Source organism: Salmo salar, chromosome 26 (genome assembly GCF_965601325.2).
Source record: "Salmo salar chromosome 26, fSalSal1, whole genome shotgun sequence".
NCBI lineage: Eukaryota > Metazoa > Chordata > Actinopteri > Salmoniformes > Salmonidae > Salmo > Salmo salar.
This window is the reverse complement of record NC_138316.1, coordinates 44994271-45019089: the sequence shown is the minus strand read 5'-3', so window position 1 is coordinate 45019089 and position 24819 is coordinate 44994271. Positions and strand designations below refer to the sequence as shown.

Here is a 24819-nt window from a genome sequence, read left to right as displayed (position 1 = left end):
GGAGAGTTGACCAGTGTGCTAGTTAAATCACCCAGCAACTCTCCTGGAACAGAGAGTAAGCCAGTGTGCTAGTTAAATCACCCAGCAACTCTCCAGGAACAGAGAGTAGACCAGTGTGCTAGTTAAAACACCCAGCAACTCTCCAGGACCGGAGAGTAGACCAGTGTGCTAGTTAAATCACCCAGCAACTCTGCAGGACCGGAGAGTAGACCAGTGTGCTAGTTAAATCACCCAGAAACTCTCCAGGACCGGAGAGTAGACCAGTGTGCTAGTTAAATCACCCAGCAACTCTCCACGAACAGAGAGTAGACCAGTGTGCTAGTTAAATCACCCAGCAACTCTCCACGAACAGAGAGTAGACCAGTGTGCTAGTTAAATCACCCAGCAACTCTCCAGGACCGGAGAGTAGACCAGTGTGCTAGTTAAATCACCCAGAAACTCTCCAGGACCGGAGAGTAGACCAGTGTGCTAGTTAAATCACCCAGCAACTCTCCACGAACAGAGAGTAGACCAGTGTGCTAGTTATATCACCCAGCAACTCTCCAGGACCGGAGAGTAGACCAGTGTGCTAGTTATATCACCCAGCAACTCTCCAGGACCGGAGAGTAGACCAGTGTGCTAGTTAAATCACCCAGCAACTCTCCAGGAACGGAGAGTAGACCAGTGTGCTAGTTATATCACCCAGCAACTCTCCAGGACCGGAGAGTAGACCAGTGTGCTAGTTAAATCACCCAGCAACTCTCCAGGAACGGAGAGTAGACCAGTGTGCTAGTCAAATCAGTCGTGCTGAAGCTCGGCGTATGTTTCTGTATTCAAGTGATCATTCTAAGGAAAGGCAAATGCTGAAAAACCTATGAAAAATGTACTGTAAGGCTCCATTCTTTTCCAGACAGTAAGCGAAGCACTGTCATTCCCTCAGTAAGATGAGAGTCCTTTTTTTTGTGAGATCTGTTTGTTCTTTTGTGACCTGGGTTAATAAGGCTCCTTATCATGAATTAGGCTCACCCTCAGCAACGAGCTCCAACGTTGGTCACGTGGTAAACATCATCAGTTTATTACTGGATGGTAATCTACGGATTGATTCTCTGACCAGACCTGGCAAGTACCCATCCTAAGGCAGACTAAACCAATCCCAGATGGCGTAAGCGTATTAGCGTTTGGAAATTATCACAATATTTTTGGATGACCTAAAACGAGGGCAATCAAACCAGAATCTGTAATCATGTTGAAATAGAGGACGGCAACGAGGGCAAAATCCAACAGCCATCATTTGATATAGGTCACAGCAGAAACTCAGACAATGGGTAAAACACTGTAAAGGTCACAATGAAGCGAGCTCAACTTCCCACTGTAGCCTGCACTAGGAGTTTCCCTTTAAGTTCATCCCAGCCAGACCTCATCAACGGCAAGATAATGGCTTGGAAGGGTCACGTTCACAGCCACAGTGCATTAGCTCATGTTGTGTGCGTGTTGCTGCATAAAGGATGCTCCCACTGTATGCTGGTGTTGTATTGTGATACAGGCTGATATTTCTTTATTATTTAATTTATTAGGATCCCGATTAGCTGCTTCTCATGCAGCAGCTACTCTTCCTGGTGTCCAATCAAAACATGAAACATGACATAATACAGAACATGAATAGACAAGAACAGCTCAAGAACAGAGATACGTGTACTACAGTGTTTGGTTTGGTACATTGTTCTGTGTGGAAGTCGGTTCTTTCAATGTTCTAGTGCTGAATAAGACCGAGATAAAGGGAGACTCACAGCTCACAGTGATAATTCAATCTGGCCACATATTACCTAATGCCGCTGCTCCATTAGGATAATTGTAGGGATAAATAATCTGCTGAGATCTCTCTGTGTTTGGGGGGCTGTCTCTGTCCCTGTGGGGGCATCAGAGTGTGTGTGTGTGTGTGTGTGTGTGTGTGTGTGTGTGTGTGTGTGTGTGTGTGTGTGTGTGTGTGTGTGTGTGTGTGTGTGTGTGTGTGTGTGTGTGTGTGTGTGTGTGTGTGTGTGTGTGTGTGTGTGTGTGTGTGTGGAGTGAGGGTAGTGGGATCAGACAGTACACCCTGGGTGGCGGGGAGGGGAGGGCCGGGTTGGCTGTTTCTGTGTCTGAATGTTGGAGAAGTGTTAGTATTCTAGTCACAGGTCAGAGCAACACAGATCTACTCCCACCACATGACTGCTACTGAACAGATCACACTTGAAACCAAGAGTAGGGCATGATAAAGCACTGCATGAATCATCTGTGTATCTAAGGATGCAACCTATTAGCAATCTAGGCTAAACGATTCCTTAGCTACTGGTATTTTACTATAGAATAGTAAAGTGTGTGTAAATTACATCGAATGACCAGATAAATACCTTGTGGTGCAACACAATGGCTAGAATAGTGTCTTACATAGTGCAGTCTTATCTGGCTTGAAAAAATATATACTGTATACATTCAGCAAGGTGACATCCTCATAAACAACAGGTCAACCTTCCACTTCCAGACAGCAACATCAGCAATATGTTCTAGGATTGACATGATTGGCTATTCGCACACGCACTCTGGGATGAGCCAATGATGATGATTGCAGTGATGCCAGATTTGGATTCTGTTGGTTGGTTGCCGTTGTTTATGATGACCTCTTGCTAAGTGTATCTTCAGTAAGACAATATGAAGGACTTTTACATATCTGGCACATCATCACTGTGAAGAATTGACAAATGCTTTATGCAAACTTTCTGACCTGCAATTGGTTTGAAGAGTGACCGACACATCTGCCTTAACAGAAAGCTTGATGATGTCAGAGAGGAGGGACTTGTTAACATTTTAATGACTGGTAATGAAAAGCCGCTTTAATTCATCGATTAAACAATTGAGAATCTGACTTCACCACAATAAACCCATGTTTCCCTGTCGGCCAGTCAGTTCGTCAGTCAGTCGGTCAGTCAGTCAGTCGGTCAGTCAGTCGCTCAGTCAGTCGGCCAGTCAGTTTGTCGGTCAGTCGGCCAGTCAGTTCGTCAGTCGGTCAGTCAGTCGGTCAGTCAGTCGGTCAGTCAGTCAGTCGGTCAGTCGGTCAGTCAGTCGGTCAGTCAGTCGGTCAGTCAGTCGGTCAGTCAGTCAGTCAGTCAGTCGGTCAGTCAGTCAGTCAGTCGGTCAGTCGGTCAGTCGGTCAGTCAGTCGGTCAGTCGGTCGGTCGGTCGGTCAGTCAGTCAGTCAGTCAGAGGGTGTTGAGGGAGATTCTAAATGAAAATCAAACAGCACAATGTTAGCGCCTCGGCAGCCATCTATGCAGGATTCCACTGACTACAGCATGTAAAATGCACATTTTGAGAGAGGGATTAGTTCACTAGGGTGTATCCTGTCTTCTGCCCTGTCACAGCTGTTTGGCTATGCATTCAGACCATTGGTGTACAGGGAGATGAAAAGGACAGGAGCATTCTGTCTCTGTGCTGTGACGAACCAACATTAGACTGCAGGATAATGAAAACAGATGCTATTTGCTGTAAGATTTTTTGTTAATGCCTGATACAGTGTTTCTGCCATTACACATCGGATCCTTACCAAGCGTACCGGGGAATTTGATTTCATTCATACAATATCTGAGAGAAAACATATCCACCTACATAGCATTATCACATCAAATGTATAGTCCCTGTTGTTTGCCCCATGTGGGTAGTGAATATCAGATTTGAGTAGAGATATCAAAACCACCTCTCGGTACTGTAGCCTACCAGAGAGGAATAACTCATCACAACAGCTTGTTACCAAATGGCACATAGTACTTGTTACAATGATTCCCTGAGAAACCCAAAAGTAATTATGAGGTGATTAAAAAATCCTTGCTGAACTTAGTGCACCATGTTCCAATGCATAAATTACCAGTCAGCGCCACGGCTACGACGTTGTTAGCTATAAACTCTAGCTCAGCACATCTCCACTCCCCCCCAGACACGAGCCTCATCGTCTTCCAGCACACCTCAACCTACGACCTACAATCACTTTCAGCAAAGAAATTCAATTCACCTCAAGCAGACAACTATAATTATCTCCACTATTATGAAGGGTGAACAGAGGATTAAAGAATCTGTAAAAAAAATTCTAAAACAAAGCACCATCAAATATATTTGGGCTGAATAAATAAAGAATTAGGAACATCTCAGCAGTGTGAATTTGTAGTTTTCTATTCTCCTTTCTTCATAGTAATCTGCTTTGATATTTCTGCTGGAAACACATGAAGCTCAGTGGGGGGGAGGGGGGTCTTAAAGCAAGACGATTGAGGTCTGGAAGTCCAGGGGGATGGGGGAGAGAGCGGGAGAGAGATTAAACCTCTTTGAGGGTGACACCATGTGTGTGTGTGTGTGTCTGCGCTTCAAAGCATGTGTCTGTGTGTGTCTGTGTGTGTGTGCACAAAACCCTTCTCATTTAGGAAAATAGAAACGTTGTCATCTCTGTAGTGGTGAAGGATTACATATGTTGTCTTTTGACATGCCATCTATCTACACAATACTGATGGACCCCATGCTGTGTCTATGCTGCTGCCCGCCCAGCCAGCAGTCATAAATTACTGTTCAATACAAAACAAGGTACATAGATAGAGAAGGGGGACTGGAACTATCTCTTCAACACACTAGATAATGCCTTACAGAGGGAAACCTAATCAACTGAGAGAGAGGAGGAGTGAGGGAGAGAGACAGAGAGAGAGGAGGAGAGATGGAGAGAGACAGAGAGAGAGGAGGAGCGAGGGAGAGAGACAGAGCGAGAGGAGGAGAGATGGAGAGAGACAGAGAGAGGAGGAGCGAGGGAGAGAGACAGAGAGAGAGGAGGAGCGAGGGAGAGAGACAGAGAGAGAGGAGGAGAGATGGAGAGAAAAATAAAGGTTCAGTGCATTAGCAGTCAGAGCACTTAGCGTGTGGAATACCATTCATTATTCATTAGCTAATTCACCATGTATAGTAATTAAAAACACAGCTCGGTCCAAAATGGAAAGTGCTATTATAGGTAACAATGGATTTTTCTCAATTCATTCTAAAGAGATTGCTGTTTCAATCAGTGCAAACAAGCCTCAGACTTTGTGATTAATTTAGCATATAGCAGCACGTCTAGATGAATACTCATAAATGTGAACACTTGTAAATGGAAGGACTGACAATTTTGTGTGAAAATGTAAAGGGAAAAATCAACCATAGTGAGAGATCTCTGTGGTGTTGAATTGATTCTCTTTGTTGAATCTTCACCCAATTCACATATCTGCACTGTAACATCACATCGGTGCATTTGTTTTCCTTTACGAGAAGGACAAGAGGTAGAGTGAGAGCAGAGAAAAAGCAATGTAGAGTTATGGCTGCTGGACAGGAGCTCTCTCTCACTCTCTCTCTCTCTGCGTCTGTCTCTCTCCCTCCCTCTCTCTCTCCCTCTCTCTCTCTCTCTCTTTGCCTGGGTGCAAAATGTAGGCGCTCATCCCCTGAATACAGATGGCATTACACAAGCAATCTTGTAAAGAGCTGAGATGCACTGACGTGCTGGTGGCTGGAACGGCCAGAGAGCTAGAGTCCAGCACCAATGCCTTGCCATGCCAAGCCCCTACAGTGCCATCAGAAAGTATTCATACCACTTGACTTATTCCCCATTTTGTTGTTACAGCCTGAATTCAAAATGGATTACGTTGATTTTTTTCTCTCACCCATCTACACACAATACCCCATAAATACATGTTTTTAGAAATGTTTGCACATTTATTGAAAATTAAATACAGAAATGTAATTTACATAATTATTTACACCCCTTTGCTATGCCACTCCAAATTGAGCTCAGGTGCATCCAATTTCTTTTGATTATCCTTGAGATGTCACCACAACTTGATTGAAGTCCACCTGTGATAAATTCAATTGTTTAGACATGATTTAGAAAGAAACACACCCGTCTATATACAGTCCCACTATAAGATCTCACAGCTGACAGTGCCTGTCAGAGCAGAAACCATACAATGAAGTCCAAAGAACTGTCTGTAGATCTCCGGGAGAGAATTGTGATGATAGGCATATATCTGGGGAAGGGTGTAAAACAATTTCTCGAGTGTTGAACGTTTCCAACAGCACAGTGGTCTCAATCATTGGGGGAAGAAAAAAAATGGAGATACCCAGAATCTGCCTAGAGCTGGCAGTCCTACCAAACTGAGCAACCCGGCAAGAAAGACGTTGGTCAGGAAAGTGACCAAGAAGCCAATGACCACTCTGACAGAACTACGAAGCTCCTTGGCTGAGATGGGAGAACCTGCCAGAAGGACAACAGTCTCTATAGCACTTCACCAATCGGGGCTTTATAGGAGAGTGGCCAGACGGAAGCCACTTCTGAGAAAAAGGCACATTACAGGATGCCTGGAGTTTGCAAAAAGGCCTGTGAAGGACTCAGAGCATAAGACAAAATATTGTGGTGTGATGAGACAAAAATTGAACTATTTTGGCCAGAATGCAAAGCGCTATGTCTGGAAAAAACAGGCACAGCTCATCACCCATCTAACACCATCCCTACTGTGAAGCATGGTGGTGGCAGCATCATGTTATGTTGATGCTTTTCAGTGGCAGGGACTGGGGGACTGGTAAGGATAGAGGGAACAATGGGAACAATGAATGGTGCCAAACATAAGGAAACCCTTGATGAGAACCTGCTTCAGAGTGCAAATGGCCTTAGACCGGGGAGATGATTTACGTTCCAACAGGACAATGTATACAGCCAAAGCAACACTGGAATCGCTTCAGATCAAGAATGTGAAAGTCCTTGAGTGGCCCAGCCAAATCCCAGACTTGAATCCCATTGAAAATGTTCATTGCCGCTCCCCATCTAACTGAACAGAGCTTGAGAAAATCCCCAAATCCAGATGTGCAAAGCTGATACATCCCCAAGATGACTCAAAGCTGATACGTCCCCAAGATGACTCAAAGCTGATACATCCCCAAGATGACTCAAAGCTGATACATCCCCAAGATGACTCAAAGCTGATACATCCCCAAGATGACTCAAAGCTGATACATCCCCAAGATGACTCAAAGCTGATACATCCCCAAGATGACTCAAAGCTGATCCAGACATCCCCAAGATGACTCAAAGCTGATACATCCCCAAGACGACTCAAAGCTGATACATCCCCAAGAAGACTCAAAGCTGATACATCCCCAAGATGACTCAAAGCTGATACATCCCCAAGACGACTCAAAGCTGATACATCCCCAAGACGACTCAAAGCTGATACATCCCCAAGACGACTCAAAGCTGATACATCCCCAAGACGACTCAAAGCTGATACATCCCCAAGATGACTCAAAGCTGATCCAGACATCCCCAAGACGACTCAAAGCTGATACATCCCCAAGACGACTCAAAGCTGATCCAGACATCCCCAAGATGACTCAAAGCTGATCCATCCCCAAGATGACTCAAAACTGATACATCCCCAAGACGACTCAAAGCTGATACATCCCCAAGATGACTCAAAGCTGATCCATCCCCAAGATGACTCAAAGCTGATACATCCCCAAGATGACTCAAAGCTGATACATCCCCAAGATGACTCAAAGCTGATACATCCCCAAGATGACTCAAAGCTGATACATCCCCAAGATGACTCAAAGCTGATACATCCCCAAGATGACTCAAAGCTGATACATCCCCAAGACGACTCAAAGCTGATACATCCCCAAGAAGACTCAAAGCTGATACATCCCCAAGATGACTCAAAGCTGATACATCCCCAAGATGACTCAAAGCTGATACAGACATCCCCAAGAAGACTCAAAGCTGATACAGACATCCCCAAGATGACTCAAAGCTGATACATCCCCAAGATGACTCAAAGCTGATACATCCCCAAGATGACTCAAAGCTGATACAGACATCCACCAAAGGGGATTCTACTAAGTATTGACTCAGGGGTGTGAATACTTATGTCAATTCGATTTCTGTATTTCTTTTTCAATTAATTTACTAAGATTTCTAAAAACATGTTTTCACTTTGTCATTATGGGGTATTGTTTGAAGATGGGTGAGCAAATAACATTTTGAATACATTTTGAATTCAGGCTGTAACAACAAAATGTGGAATAAGTCAAGGGGTGTGTAATGGTTTCTGAAGGCACTGTAAGCTGGAGAGCGGCCCAGCAGCCAAGCCCCCTAGCCTATGAAGTGTGAAATAAGCCCTTGTTTATGTAACACCTTAGTTTTCAGCGTCCACATGACTTATGTATTTCTATGCGTCTTACATGCTATTTACAGAGGTTATAGGTGTCTTATTCGGCATTGCAGCGTAAAGCTTGTTGAATAGCAAGAATGAAGTATTAGCTACAGTAATATTTGACAAGCACTCAACAATGCCTGATTTGCAACTTATTAGAATTTCATAAGCAGATTCCTATGTATCACAGCAACAAACCCTACAATAAAATGTGTGTACAAGTATTCTCTCCTCTGACATCGCCCACAAGTGTTATCTTTATAAGATAGTCATCTTTTCTCCTGCACACGTCCCTCGTGGCCCTCATAGGTGCTCGTCCCCCTGTCCGGCACTGACTGGCTCCATGTTGCAGAAAAGGCCTGTCTTGTCTCCTTGATCCTGGGTCATGAACACAGCCTCATCTGAAGGGGGACCTTTAAACACGGCTCTGTTTGATTAGACACCCTTCTGTTCCCCAGCCAAGGCTAACAGGGTTGTATTCATTTGGCACTGAGTGGAAGAAAACGGAATGAAACAGGAAGCGAATACCAGAAGCAGTCCAATGAGAGATGCAGGTTTTTGTTCTCTGTTGCATAAAAGTTTTGCTACTTGTTCCCTAATGAATAAGACCCAGATAATATGGCCCCACAAACACACCCTCCATTTCCTTTTCTCTGATAAATCCCCTTAAATGAGAAAGGGACTGCATTGCTGCAGGGAGCTGCAGGGAGCATAGTAACTCGATCAATGATACAAGAAAACAACATTTGCATCAATTTATTATGGCAGAAAAAATAATCAAAGTAGTGTTTATGAATCCCGGTGCATTTGGAGCAGCCCCCTCTTGTTCTTCACACATCTAATTTGCTCATGCATATTACAACATGCACCATTTGGCTCATGAATATGATATCGCTGGGACTGGGAGTCCCCGTAATCAACAATCAAGTCAACGTCTGCTAGTGGCTTTTTAGATATGAGGCCCGGTTCTCTCTCTCTCCTGTGTATTAGTCTGATCACAACCATTGTTGTTGACTTGCTATTGCTATGGTAGATCCAATATGTATGTATACATGCATTGTAATCAGTGCCTTTTCATGTCTACTTTTAATTGCATTCATGTTTATCTGTCATCTAATGATAATAAAGACCTTTCATGACCAGACGAGGGAATGAGTCTCCCAAACCTACTGTGCTAGATCAGTCTTGACCAATCCATGTCTCCCAAACCTACTGTGCTAGATCAGTCTTGACCAATCCATGTCTCCCAAACCTACCACGCTAGATCAGTATTGACCAATCCATGTCTCCCAAACCTACTGTGCTCGATCAGTCTTGACCAATCCATGTCTCCCAAACCTACCGTGCTAGCTCAGTCTTGACCAATCCATGTCTCCCAAACCTACTGTGCTAGATCAGTCTTGACCAATCCATGTCTCCCAAACCTACTGTGCTAGATCAGTATTGACCAATCCATGTCTCCCATACCTACTGTGCTAGATCAGTCTTGACCAATCCACTCCTCAGGGACCCCCAGCCGTAGACTGTTGCACATATTTGTTAAATCCCAGCACTAGCACACCTGATGTAACTAATCAAGGGTTTGAAGAATGAGTTGACCAGTTGAATCAGGTGTGTTAGCACTGATAGAACAAACATGCAACAGCTCAAGGTCGCCTACCTGGTTCATGGACTTTCAAACACTACATGAATTCCATCTGTCACAATCATAGGAATGGGTTTCTATGCTTTAGTGGCAACCCATACCATAAAAATGGATTTCTAAACCCTTCGCAAGGTCGGAATTTAAAATCTAAACTAGCTGAAGATCTAATTAAGAAATGTGTGATACCAAAATACTATGCATTCCTCATCCAGGCCTCGTACACAGGCTCGATGTGCACTCACTGGACTCACACACACACACCACACTGACACACACTGACACACACACACACATACTACACTGACACACACACACAGCTGTTACTCTCTGTTTATTATCTATACATAGTCACTTTACCCTTACCTACATGTATAGTATATATTACCTCAATTACCTCGACTACCCTGTACCCCCGCACATTGACTCAGTTCCGGTACCCCTTGTATATAGGCTCGTTACTGTTATTTTATTGTGTTACTATTTGTCCTTTAGTTTATTTAGCAGATTTGTCTGACTTTTTTGGGGGGGGGATTGTTGGTTAAGGGCTCGTCCATCAGCATTTCACAGAAAGGTCTCTGCTGTATTCGGAGCATGTGTCAAATAAAACTCAGTTTAATTTGAGGATGCTCTCCACCCAACCCCTGCCCTGAAGCCGAACGATGGCAGAACTTCAACCTGCCATATGTACCATAGCATGGCTACTCTAGAGCAACAGAGTGTCCTAAAGGAATACCTGGCCAAACAAAATACTATGCAAACACACCAGCATGTATATGATTGCAGGACTATTCAATCAAAAGGGACATTGGGAAGTTTTCTGGTAAGACTAACATTTTGCCCACTGCTATAAAGCTTGGTTTCAAATAACATGGTAAATATTTTATTAAAAGATTAAATTAATCCATCCGTGAATTCTTACACAATGTAAGATTAGCACACAAGATATAACAGCAATAGGAAATATAAGCCAAGAGTGCTGCAGTTTCTAACCAGCCTACGCTGAACAGACCATACGACTGATGAGGTAACTTTCCAAGGACAAGACTAGCTCACGCAGCATACAGTAGCCCCATGTCTTTAGTCAGAAATAGATTTTCACACTTATTTTGTAGAATCTTTAAGTAGATACAAAGCATGTCAGTGAGACCTGTCGGATTGGTCTGTTCAGAGGACATACATGAATGAAGTTAGTAATTCACTCCACATTTGATTGGTCACTATAGCCCACAAATGACTGACTCCATTTCCTCATGATGAATGACTGTGAGGGAATATCTGCATGTTCACTGGAGTGGAGTTATCAAGGCCATCTCTTTAAGAGTTAGGCAAACAGACAATAAAACCAGAGAGAAAAAGAGATGGATAGAGTAGAGAGACGTAAAGAAAGTGGGGTGGGATTTGTGAAAAAGAAGGACTGAGTGAATGAAAATCATCTTTCTCCATCAATATGACAATCTATCATCGCTTTAGTTATTACTAAGAATTTCTAAAGGATTTTCCTGGTAAGAAGGAGTGTGTTCAAAGACTTCCTACGGATATTAACAGATGAGATATGCAGACGCTTCGTGGCAAAGCCTTTTGGAGCTCTTTAGCATTAGCAGTTTTAAAGCAGAGGCATCTTCTACTGAAATAGCTGTATTTTATCAGAGGCATCTTCTACTGAAATAGCTGTATTTTATCAGAGGCGTTTTCCACTGAAATAGCTGTATTTTATCAGAGGCGTCTTCTACTGAAATAGCTGTATTTTATCAGAGGCATCTTCTACTGAAATAGCTGTATTTTATCAGAGGCATATTCTACTGAAATACCTGTATTTTATCAGAGGCATCTTCTACTGAAATAGCTGTATTTTATCAGAGGCATCTTCTACTGAAATAGCTGTATTTTATCAGAGGCGTCTTCTACTGAAATAGCTGTATTTTATCAGAGGCATCTTCTACTGAAATAGTTGTATTTTATCAGAGGCATCTTCTACTGAAATAGCTGTATTTTATCAGAGGCATCTTCTACTGAAATACCTGTATTTTATCAGAGGCGTCCTCTACTGAAATAGCTGTATTTTATCAGAGGCATCTTCTACTGAAATAGCTGTATTTTATCAGAGGCATCTTCTACTGAAATAGCTGTATTTTATCAGAGGCATCTTCTACTGAAATAGCTGTATTTTATCAGAGGCATCTTCTACTGAAATAGCTGTATTTTATCAGAGGCGTCCTCTACTGAAATAGCTGTATTTTATCAGAGGCATCTTCTACTGAAATAGCTGTATTTTATCAGAGGCATCTTCTACTGAAATAGCTGTATTTTATCAGAGGCGTCTTCTACTGAAATAGCTGTATTTTATCAGAGGCGTCTTCTACTGAAATAGCTGTATTTTATCAGAGGCATATTCTACTGAAATAGCTGTATTTTATCAGAGGCATCTTCTACTGAAATAGCTGTATTTTATCAGAGGCATATTCTACTGAAATACCTGTATTTTATCAGAGGCATCTTCTACTGAAATAGCTGTATTTTATCAGAGGCGTCTTCTACTGAAATAGCTGTATTTTATCAGAGGCATCTTCTACTGAAATAGCTGTATTTTATCAGAGGCGTCTTCTACTGAAATAGCTGTATTTTATCAGAGGCATCTTCTACTGAAATAGCTGTATTTTATCAGAGGCATCTTCTACTGAAATAGCTGTATTTTATCAGAGGCATCTTCTACTGAAATAGCTGTATTTTATCAGAGGCATCTTCTACTGAAATAGCTGTATTTTATCTGGAGCACTGTTGGATTCTGTCATGTGTAGGAGTGTGAATAGGTAGGCAGAAAGGTGTCAACCAGGGCTTGTTGGTGGGTGGTTGGTTTACACTGTAGCTACGCTCTATTGGTCAAAGCTCTGCCATACAGAGGAAGATTCTATACCTACAGTGACTCAGTGAATGGATGTGTTTCAGATGCACACATTCTGCAGAGGTCTGCGCAGGACATCAGATGTTGGCAGTAATTAGAGAAATGTTGGAAGTATCAGGAAGCACATCAATATGATATGATGATCTTCTAAACTCCTCAGGCCTGCGTACTGTAGACTGTGTTTTTGGAACACACTCATTAGATGAGCCCTTGAGATTCCATCCACGGAATCAGTGAGAGAAAGGAGGAAGTTTAGTGTTTCTATGACCTAGACTTTCCCAGAATCTCAAAAATAAACATCAATGGTTGGAGGCGTGGGGTGGTTCTGACGCAAAACACGCTTGCATTCTATATCCTGGTTCATATACTACATTCCACTGAAAAGTCTTATTCTATATCCTGGTTCATATACTACGTTCCTTATGAAAAGTCTCATTCCATATCCTGGTTCATATACTACGTTCCTTATGAAAAGTCTCATTCCATATCCTGGTTCATATACTACGTTCCTGTGAAAAGTCTCATTCTATATCCTGGTTCCTATACTACGTTCCTGTGAAAAGTCTCATTCTATATCCTGGTTCATATACTACATTCCTATGAAAAGTCTCATTCTATATCCTGGTTCATATACTACCTTCCTGTGAAAAGTCTCATTCTATATCCTGGTTCATATACTACGTTCCTGTGAAAAGTCTCATTCTATATCCTGGTTCCTATACTACGTTCCTGTGAAAAGTCTCATTCTATATCCTGGTTCATATACTACATTCCTATGAAAAGTCTCATTCTATATCCTGGTTCATATACTACCTTCCTGTGAAAAGTCTCATTCTATATCCTGGTTCATATACTACCTTCCTGTGAAAAGTCTCATTCTATATCCTGGTTCATATACTACCTTCCTGTGAAAAGTCTCATTCTATATCCTGGTTCCTATACTACGTTCCTGTGAAAAGTCTCAACGCATTTTGACATACAGTCTACCTGTTGGTTCTACATAAAGTGTTACCATAGTATTTTCCGGTCCTTGTCAACAACCCTCTGAACTGTGTCCCTCTCTGGGATAAGAAGCCGTCTGTAAAGCTTAATCCACATTAGACAGAAAGCTAACATCACAGACAACGGAACAGGCCTGGCTTCTTCACGTTTAGCATGCTAACTTTGATTTAAATGTCAGGATTGCAGAGTGACAGGCTACGGAACTGGCTGAATAATCCTCTTTCAGGAGCACGGAACCATGACGACCCTGACTGCCACAGTGGCTGGAATACTGAGAAGAGTTCCACCGGTCTGGCTGGCTGATACGTTGGTCAGACTCATTCACAAGCAGTCAACTTCATCGAGATGTGGCTAGCTGTCTCCAGACCAGACACAAACACATGTTTCATCAGGGGGAGGGTGGTTCAGTAACCATCCACCAAGACTGGGTGGGCAGGATGTTAGGGGCTAAACCAGGGTCACTGCTCTGTGATATTGGGGAAGCCCCACTTCAGAAGGACAGAACGGCTGATTAGGGTTTGAGCAGGAGACACAAAGTGAGGGGAATCGTTGTATACTAGAAAGGAGGGACACAGACAAACAGACACAGATACACAGACACTCATAAACATGCACAGACACACACTCACGCACACACACACTGTAGAATTTGTCTCCCTGTGGAATTTTTCTTCAGTAGATCTCTCAACTGAAACATTATTGAACATCAATCCTGTACAGTACGAGTACAACAGGAAAGATAATGATCTGAACAAATGGATCAGCATTTTTGCCATTGACAAAAGTCCAAGACAGTCAGAAATGAACATTCATGAACATTTTATTTCCTCGGCTTGCAGTCGTATAACACTCAATGGAAGCAGGCAGCAGCTGCCTACTGGAAGCAGAGTTGGGAGACATTTAAGTGATGCATGTCAATTGCTAGCCTGGTTACACCACGGAACACTGCAGCATTCCAGTGTGGTTTAAAAAGGCTAGTCAATATAGTCACCAAAGGTTAATCTCTAAGCCAAAGGTATTTAAATCTGAGCCTGGAGGTCCGATGTACTGCTGGTTGTCTTATCTACCTGATAATGAATTGCACTCACCTAGTGTCCTGGTGTCCCAGGACTAAATCTGTTCCTTATTAGAGGGGAACAATGAAAATCAGCAGTGATTGTTTTCACTATAAAGGACCCTGACAGTGGCTGTCTGACAGCAAGGCTCATATACTGTAACCATCCATGGCTATATCAACATATGCACCATATTTATAAGATGAATATACATTAATCATTAAGAAAGACTGTCAATATTATGCTGCGTCAAATTGTAGGGGGCAGATAAGATACCTTGAAATCCGGACATGCACTGGATGGACAATGTTAGTGGGCTGATTGTTGCAGGATTGACACGCTCCAAAAAAATTATGATCTTTTATTCGAGCAAGATGGAACCATGGGCGCTTTCTCTACTGGGTCGTTCCACTAAATGAGTGCCCTTTGCGTCCCTTTGATATTTTAAGTAGAAATTGTGCACCAATATTGAATTTGAAAAGCCTGTGATATTCAATTAAGTGCCCTTTAATAAACACCACATGGAGAATTTAATAAATCAGACTTTTTTATATGAATAAAGACTTGCTAATGTGGCAAAATTCTGCATTTGAAATGTCCCTCCATGCACCCTCTGTAACTTCCAGAAAGATTGGAACCTACTTAACCATAACACATCTCTCAGTTTTTACCATCATTGTAAAGTCTAGTTATTTTGTTGCTTTGATAAAGTAAATTCCGAAGATTATTGTTTACAGTGAGCTTCAAAAGTATTAGGACCGTGACATTTTTTGTGTTGTTTTGTCTCTGTACTCCAGCACTTTGGATTTGAAATGAAACAATGACTGTGAGGTTAAAGTGCAGACTGACAGCTTTCTTTGAGGATATTTTCATCCATATCAGGTGAACCGTTTAGAAGTTCCATCACTTTTTGTACATAGTTCCCCCATTTTAGGGGACTAAAAGTATTGGGACAAATTCACTTATATGTGTATTTAAGTAGTCAAAAATGTTGAATTTGTTCCCATATTCCTAGCATGGACTGACTACATCAAGCTTGTGACTCCACAAACTTGTTGGATGCATTTGCTGTTTGTTTTGGTTGTGTTTCAGAAAATGTTTTGCCCAATAAAAATGAATGTTAAATAATGTATTGTGACATTTTGGAGTCACATTTATTGTAAATAAGAATATAACATGTTTCTAAACACTTCAACATTATTGTGGATGCTACTATGATTACGGATAATCCTGAATGAATCGTGAATAATGATGAGTGAGAAAGTTAGATGCACAAATATCATACCGCCAAGACATGCTAACCTCTCACCATTACAATTACAGGGAGGTTAGCATTTTATATCATATCCACCAAGACATGCCAACCTCTCACCATTACAATTACAGGGAGGTTAGCATTTTATATCGTATCCACCAAGACATGCCAACCTCTCACCATTACAATAACAGGGGAGTATAGTATTTTATATCATATCCACCAAGACATGCTAACCTCTCACCATTACAATTACAGGGAGGTTAGTATTTTATATCATATCCACCAAGACATGCTAACCTCTCACCATTACAATTACAGGGAGGTTAGTATTTTATATCATATCCACCAAGACATGCTAACCTCTCACCATTACAATAACAGGGGAGGTTAGTATTTTATGTCATATCCACCAAGACATGCCAACCTCTCACCATTACAATTACAGGGAGGTTAGTATTTTATATCATATCCACCAAGACATGCCAACCTCTCACCATTACAAGAACAGGGAGGTTAGTATTTTATGTCATATCCACCAAGACATGCCAACCTCTCACCATTACAATAACAGGGGAGGTTAGTATTTTATGTCATATCCACCAAGACATGCTAACCTCTCACCATTACAATAACAGGGGAAGTTAGTATTTTATGTCATATCCACCAAGACATGCTAACCTCTCACCATTACAATAACAGGGGAGGTTAGTATTTTATATCATATCCACCAAGACATGCCAACCTCTCACCATTACAATAACAGGGGAGGTTAGTATTTTATGTCATATCCACCAAGACATGCTAACCTCTCACCATTACAATTACAGGGAGGTTAGCATTTTATATCATATCCACCAAGACATGCCAACCTCTCACCATTACAATAACAGGGAGGTTAGTATTTTATATCATATCCACCAAGACATGCTAACCTCTCACCATTACAATAACAGGGGAGGTTAGTATTTTATGTCATATCCACCAAGACATGCCAACCTCTCACCATTACAATAACAGGGGAGGTTAGTATTTTATGTCATATCCACCAAGACATGCTAACTTCTCACCATTACAATAACAGGGGAGGTTAGTATTTTATATCATATCCACCAAGACATGCTAACCTCTCACCATTACAATAACAGGGGAGGTTAGTATTTTATGTCATATCCACCAAGACATGCTAACTTCTCACCATTACAATAACAGGGGAGGTTAGTATTTTATATCATATCCACCAAGACATGCCAACCTCTCACCATTACAATAACAGGGAGGTTAGTATTTTATGTCATATCCACCAAGACATGCTAACCTCTCACCATTACAATAACAGGGAGGTTAGTATTTTATATCATATCCACCAAGACATGCCAACCTCTCACCATTACAATAACAGGGGAGGTTAGTATTTTATGTCATATCCACCAAGACATGCCAACCTCTCACCATTACAATAACAGGGAGGTTAGTATTTTATATCATATCCACCAAGACATGCCAACCTCTCACCATTACAATAACAGGGGAGGTTAGTATTTTATATCATATCCACCAAGACATGCCAACCTCTCACCATTACAATAACAGGGAGGTTAGTATTTTATGTCATATCCACCAAGACATGCCAACCTCTCACCATTACAATAACAGGGGAGGTTAGTATTTTATGTCATATCCACCAAGACATGCCAACCTCTCACCATTACAATAACAGGGGAGGTTAGTATTTTATGTCATATCCACCAAGACATGCCAACCTCTCACCATTAAAATTACAGGGAGGTTAGTATTTTATATCATATCCACCAAGACATGCTAACCTCTCACCATTAAAATAACAGGGAGGTTAGTATTTTATATCATATCCACCAAGACATGCCAACCTCTCACCATTACAATTACAGGGAGGTTAGTATTTTATGTCATATCCACCAAGACATGCCAACCTCTCACCATTACAATAACAGGGGAGGTTAGTATTTTATGTCATATCCACCAAGACATGCCAACCTCTCACCATTACAATAACAGGGGAGGTTAGTATTTTATGTCATATCCACCAAGACATGCCAACCTCTCACCATTACAATTACAGGGAGGTTAGTATTTTATATCATATCCACCAAGACATGCTAACCTCTCACCATGACAATAACAGGGGAGGTTAGCATATATTGTGTCATATTGTATCATCCAAAGTGGTGGAGTACAGAGCCAAAACAACAACAAATGTGTGACTGTCCCAATAGTTTTGGAGCTCACTGTATTTCATATGATTAGTGATTCATTTTAAGGTAAAAAACAACAACCCAGCCCTCATTTTAAAGTCAACCCTGTTCTGTAAACTGAACTCTCATTTGAATATGGTGAAACTATTCCTTTTTAAATATTTTTTCCCGAGAAATATTGAACATCTAATAATCAAATCATAGTGTAAAACCTGGTGAGCACCATTTTCTGGTGGAAAACTGAATGGGTCGAGCATAACACAGCAGCCCTATTACTCAGACATAACACAGCAGCCCTATTACTCAGACATAACACAGCAGCCCTATTACTCAGACATAACACAGCAGCCCTATTACTCAGACATAACACAGCAGCCCTATTACTCAGACATAACACAGCAGCCCTATTACTCAGACATAACACAGCAGCCCTATTACTCAGACATAACACAGCAGCCCTATTACTCAGACATAACACAGCAGCCCTAGTACTCAGACATAACACAGCAGCCCTATTACTCAGACATAACACAGCAGCCCTATTACTCAGACATAACACAGCAGCCCTATTACTCAGACAGACAGGCTAAAAAAAATATCAAATGTCTTTCTTTTTTTGTTACAAGCTTCCATTCACCCTGTCACAAGGGGATTTATGGCTGATTTAAGATTAAATCGTCAACTCTGTTATGGTCAACCCTGTTACTATATTTGGCACTTAATAGGCACTTACTATAGTCATTTTTATTTAACCTCTTGAGATAGGGAAAATAGTTCTTTAACATTAAAAAAGGATATGCCCCTTTTTTTTCAATTTTTGCCTAAAATAACATACCCAAATCTAACTGCCTGTATTGCAGGCCCTGAAGCAAGGATATGCATATTTTTGGTACCATTTGAAAGGCAACACTTTGAAGTTTGTGGAAATGTGAAAGGGATATAGGAGAATATAACACAATAGATCTGGTGAAAGATAATACAAAGAGAAAACCAAACGTTCTTTTGTATTTTTTTGTTGTACCATCATCTTTTAAATTCAAGAGAAAGGCCATAATGTATTATTCCAGCCCAGGTGCAATTTAGATTTTGGTCACTAGATGGCAGCAGTGTATGTGCAACGTGTTAGACTGATCCAATGAACCATTGCAATTATTTTCAAAATGTTGTATCAAGACTGCCCAAATGTGCCTAGTTAGTTTATTAATAACTTTTTATGTTGAAAATGGGGCACTCTCCTCAAACAATAACATGGTATTCTTTCACTGTAATACTACTGTAAATTGGACAGTGCAGTTCGATTAACAACAATTTAAGCTTTCTGCCAATATCAGATATGTCTATGTCCTAGAAAATGTTCTTTTTACTTACAACCTTATGCTAATCGCATTAGCCTATGTTAGCTCAACCGTCCTGTGGAATGGATACCGATCCCGAAGAAGTTAAGGACAGAATGAATGAATTTTTTTTATGACAGAATGTTAAAATGAAGTGAAAACAAAACTAAATAAATAATCTCAAAAGCATGGACTACAGTAGAAGTATGAGACAGTGTTTGACTACAGTAGAAGTATGAGGCAGTATATCGACTATAGTAGAAGCATGAGGCAATGCATCGACTACAGTAGAAGTAAGAGGCAATGTATCAACTACAGTAGAATATGAGGCAGTGTATCAACTACAGTAGAATATGAGGCAGTGTATAAACTACAGTAGAATATGAGGCAGTGTATCAACTACAGTAGAAGTATGAGGCAGTGTATAAACTACAGTAGAAGTATGAGGCAGTGTATCAACTACAGTAGAATATGAGGCCGTGTATCAACTACAGTAAAAGTATGAGGTAGTGTATGGACTACAGTAGAAGTATGAGGCAGTGTATCGACTACAGTAGAATATGAGGCAGTGTATCAACTACAGTGGAAGTATGAGACAGTGTATAAACTACAGTAGAATATGAGGCAGTGTATCAACTACAGTAGAATATGAGGCAGTGTACTGACTACAGTAGAAGTATGAGGCAGTGTATGGACTACAGTAGAAGTAAGAGGCAATGTGTCAACTACAGTAGAAGTATGAGGCAGTGTATCAACTACATTTGAAGTATGAGGCAGTGTATCGATTACATTTGAAGTATGAGGCAGTGTATGGACTACAGTAGAAGTATGAGGCAGTGTACTGACTACAGTAGAAGTATGAGGCAGTGTATGGACTACAGTAGAAGTATGAGGCAGTGGAGGCCCATGTGTCTACTTCCTCTTAGTTCAACTTCTCAGTATGAATGAGACAAAGCATGGTCATATTGTACTTAGTGCATATATTTCTCTAAACAGCATGCAGTATTGTTAGTACAATACTGTAAAAATACCTTTAGTAAACTGTAGGTAATAGTTACATTCTGACACAGCCCCCCCCAGTGTGAATTTAGCCCCCCCAGTGTGAATTTACCCCCCCAATTGTAATCTACAGTATTTTCCACTGAACAATGCTGACCAAGAACTTCACAAGCCTCCACTGGAGGACACTGATGTTAGCCCAATGTTTATGAATGACCTTTAAGAGAAAGTTCATCCTTTCAATAACAAATGAATGGGGAAGATTGGAACCACGTTATTAGATGGTATCAATCTTTCTGACTCATATAGGATTGAGGCTTGGACATTTCTCTAAATGAATATCATGTGATCTAGACCACAGACGGTGTGGAATACCAACTCAGCTCGACATGAGAACGCTTTTGAGATATGAGAACATCACACAACATTTATATGAACTTCTATGTCATCCAAACCAAACTCTTGGCAAGTCATTCAAGCCAGACCTTGATACTTCATATATTTGAAGATGCTTTAGGCCAGAAGTCAGTGAGAGTCTCAGACTGTGATCTAAGTCGATAAATCAAGGCATTAGGCTGTGAAATGTAACATTGTATTGATTCCATGCTCACAGGACCCAACAGACGTGTCACTTCACACCATGAGTGCAATCTGCTTCCATGATTTGCACTGCTAAACATATTCAGTGCTATGGCATAGTAACAGTCAGTTTCAGGTTGAAGTAATTCAAGCAGAAGACCAAACAGCGTACATCATAGTGATTAGTTAAACATGACTAATTTAAAGTGGTATATTACGCATATAGCAGACATGCCATTATTGAAAGAAATATAAATGGGATTTAAGGTAATGTGTGCCTTTGGCAAAACATGATAGGGGTTTCCAATTTCCAGCGTAAGCCAAAAAGTAAATATCATTCTTCTTGAGCTGCTGGTCTGTTGGCAAATGGTGAATATACAACAACATGTGAAGAGATAATATACTTCATGCATATTTGAATGAGTGTTCTGAAGAACCAATGTTTACAGTGAGAAACCGTTGAAATTAAAGTGCATGCCAATTGAAACATTCATGTTTTCTCAATGCACAGTTGCCTTAAAACATGCTAATGAACATGGCCTACATGTTAATGGTTATTTATAATGGAGAAACTTACATGAACACAGTATTACTATCTAAAGAAATGTGCTTTCATGTTCTGGGTAATATGCTTTCATGCTCGTGTAAATCTATATAGGAGGCCTAACAAGGTAGCGCCCTCCAGTAGCCTAAAGCTGGTAGTATTTCCAGCACCACCTTCCAATGGATAGCTCCCATCAACACGTAACTGTATTAACTCACCCAAGCGTGACGCCCCGTTGAGGCACCGCAGCTATAATATAACACCCACTATTTAGAATCTGAATCAGCACCAAATGACATAACTCCTGGTTGGACATCATGCTCCTTCTGGTCAACAGTGCTCGGGAATCCGATTGGAGGAAATCAACACTAATGCACCTCCATCACATTCCATTAGCAGCTGTGCCACCGGAAGACCACTGGGGTTGAGACACAAGCAGTCTCATGTGGGCTGACACTCCGCTCGAGTCAATTGCTTTGAACGTCATAAATATCACGGTGGATTTAACATGCACGGATACAGAGTTAGTGGTTAAAAGCTAACTGGGGGGCCTAGTCAGTTGAGAAATATTACTCAAAACATCCCAAATCTAAGAAACCCTATTGTAGAACTCACCTGAAGAATTTGGTGAGTCAATCTGGTGGCCCCGGTGCTGAAAATGTGTCATTACTAAGCGGCATGACGAACCACACCTGAGCTGAATATGAATGACCATATGACGTATTCTAGCAACATTGGTATAATGGCTATACAGGGATTTACAGAATCCCGAATCTACCTAAACACACTGTCTCACCAAACGGTCTAGGCCATACCCCCATCATTAAATAAATAAAGCCTATTATTACGTATATATTTATCTAACCACTTACTATGTCTCCTTCGGACTCTCTCTCTCTCTCTCTCCCTCCCTCTCTCTCTCTCTCTCTCTCTCTCTCTTTCTTAAACACACATGCACATATACACACACACACGAGAGAGAGCTTCACATGGTTTAATTATATCTGTAAAAAAATGTGAATTAACATCAACTATTGTACATAGTTGATGTTAATAAAGCGACATTATAGCGACATTAGTCTATAGCGGAAAACGGTGTCGTGTTGAACACCCAAATGACCACTCTGTCGTGTAGAGTAGCCGAGATGGATAAGAAAGATTAAAGTGCCTAACTTAATGCAGATATAAGAGGTGAATATATCATATAAAACATACTTACGCATTTTCTCGAAGATATGGGATTGTTCTCAAAATCTAGCAAAAAAATTAAACACACCAGGGCCAAGGTATCCGATTGGATTGGCTGTAAGACCGATGCACAATTCTCACCCATGTGAAAGGATTCGAGGCAACCACACGTAGTCTACATCGGCAGCAGCAGAATCAAAAACGTAAGAAAACGAACCTCGAACGCAATAAAAAAATTACAAATGATCAAAAAGAGGTGCATGAAATTGGGATGAATCCACCATTCCTGTGGCCACAGTGGAGAAAACCCGCGGGGTGCCGGTAGCTTTTGACTTTGTATTCCGATGGGGGGAAATGCTGCCGAGTTTGTGAGAGAGCGATAAGTCTGGGGCTATTTCTACATATAGCCCTGTCCTGTGGAACTGAACGTGGTGCCCTATATAGGATTTCTCAGTGACATTATTCTTGAGCGCACACAGTTAATGCCATAAACCGAGATTGAAATGAACTATCCACATTTCGATTGATGTTCATCCCTTATTGGTGCAGTTCTCTGATAGCCTACTGGAGGATTTGCAGAGGTATAATATCAGTTACCATAAAGGGTCACATGTCCAGGCAATATTCCCGAACATGATCGATGTAGCAAGCGTAAAATCAAACACAGATATAAGTATATGCATGGATGCAGTCGAGGTGTGTACATACATGTCTCAAAAGGACGCAGACATTCTTATTCGAAGGTTCTGATCCAGATTCGTCCAACAACCACCAAATGCATCCATAGCCAATCCATCAACTTGATTCCCTGGCAAATAACGCAGAGCCTAATACGCAAACCAATGGCATATGAGCGCGCGGAATGTAGCCTATATGCGCTCTGTAATGACTAAATATCCACCAGAAGCTGGTTTTGGATGCAGTCCGGTAGGCTACCTATTTAACATAAGCGTAACTATTGATAATAATTTTTGCGTTGTCAGGGGGATTTGTGGGATCCGTGTAATATCAGCACCATCAATATTCCGTGTGTTCCATATCCACCGGGGAGCCACTGTGTTCTAATCGCTCTTGCGCTTGCTGCAGTCCATGGCTGGAATAGGGAGGAATTCATTAGACTGCATGGTCCGAGCTCAGCGATGTAAAAATCTGCTACACGCTGAATACTACTGCCGTGTGTGCGGTAGGCTATAGACTGCAACCTCTCTAGTATTCCCCAACAATCCACCGTCTCATTCTACCGATCTTCCATTTGGGTTACATCTCTGAACTCATTCATTATTGACTGATCAATAGCATTAACACATAAAGGCCAGAGGGAATGGTGTGTGTGTGTGTGTGTGTGTGTGTGTGTGTGTGTGTGTGTGTGTGTGTGTGTGTGTGTGTGTGTGTGTGTGTGTGTGTGTGTGTGTGTGTGTGTGTGTGTGTGTGTGTGTGTGTGTGTGTGTGTGTGTGTGTGTGTGTGTTTACTTGATGAGGCAGGGTTGCCACCTACAGGCGTTTGCTCCTCTCAATTCAACTATTGACAATAATCAGTCATTTCACAGGGTGTCCTGCCTAATCAAAATGATACACTTCGGTAGTCTTTAAATCACCTGCATCTGCACCTTTTACATTATAGGTCATTGCATTTTCTGTGACTTACAAGGATGTCTGAGCATGTAACAGGACGTCCGATTCCGGTGTGACCTCAGGCAAGTGGCACTTTGTGAGAAGCTTCATAGAAATGAGACGGCAATGACAGTAGGCTGTTTGGCTGGATGTATTGTGTAGCGTTGAGTGGATCTAGTAGAGGCCAGAGCCATACTTAGAATACATGTAATGCTCTGGTCTAGGCCACAGCCCTACATTGTTACTAGAAACCATT

The 24819-nt window shown here is 41.5% G+C and overlaps 1 protein-coding gene across 2 annotated transcripts in view; it reads right to left on the bottom strand.

Moving 5' to 3' along the window:
- Positions 1-24262, bottom strand: part of LOC106593359 (leucine-rich repeat-containing protein 4C) — a 62400-nt gene extending 38138 nt beyond the window's left edge. Inside the window, exon 1 of one of the 2 annotated variants that reach the window (XM_045708582.2) lies at positions 23661-24262. The gene's annotated coding sequence lies outside the window, so the exon portion shown is untranslated. Of the gene's footprint in view, positions 1-22983 lie in introns of both variants that reach the window. The other variant, XM_045708581.2, reaches the window with a different exon arrangement.
- Positions 24263-24819: the final 557 nt, after the last annotated feature.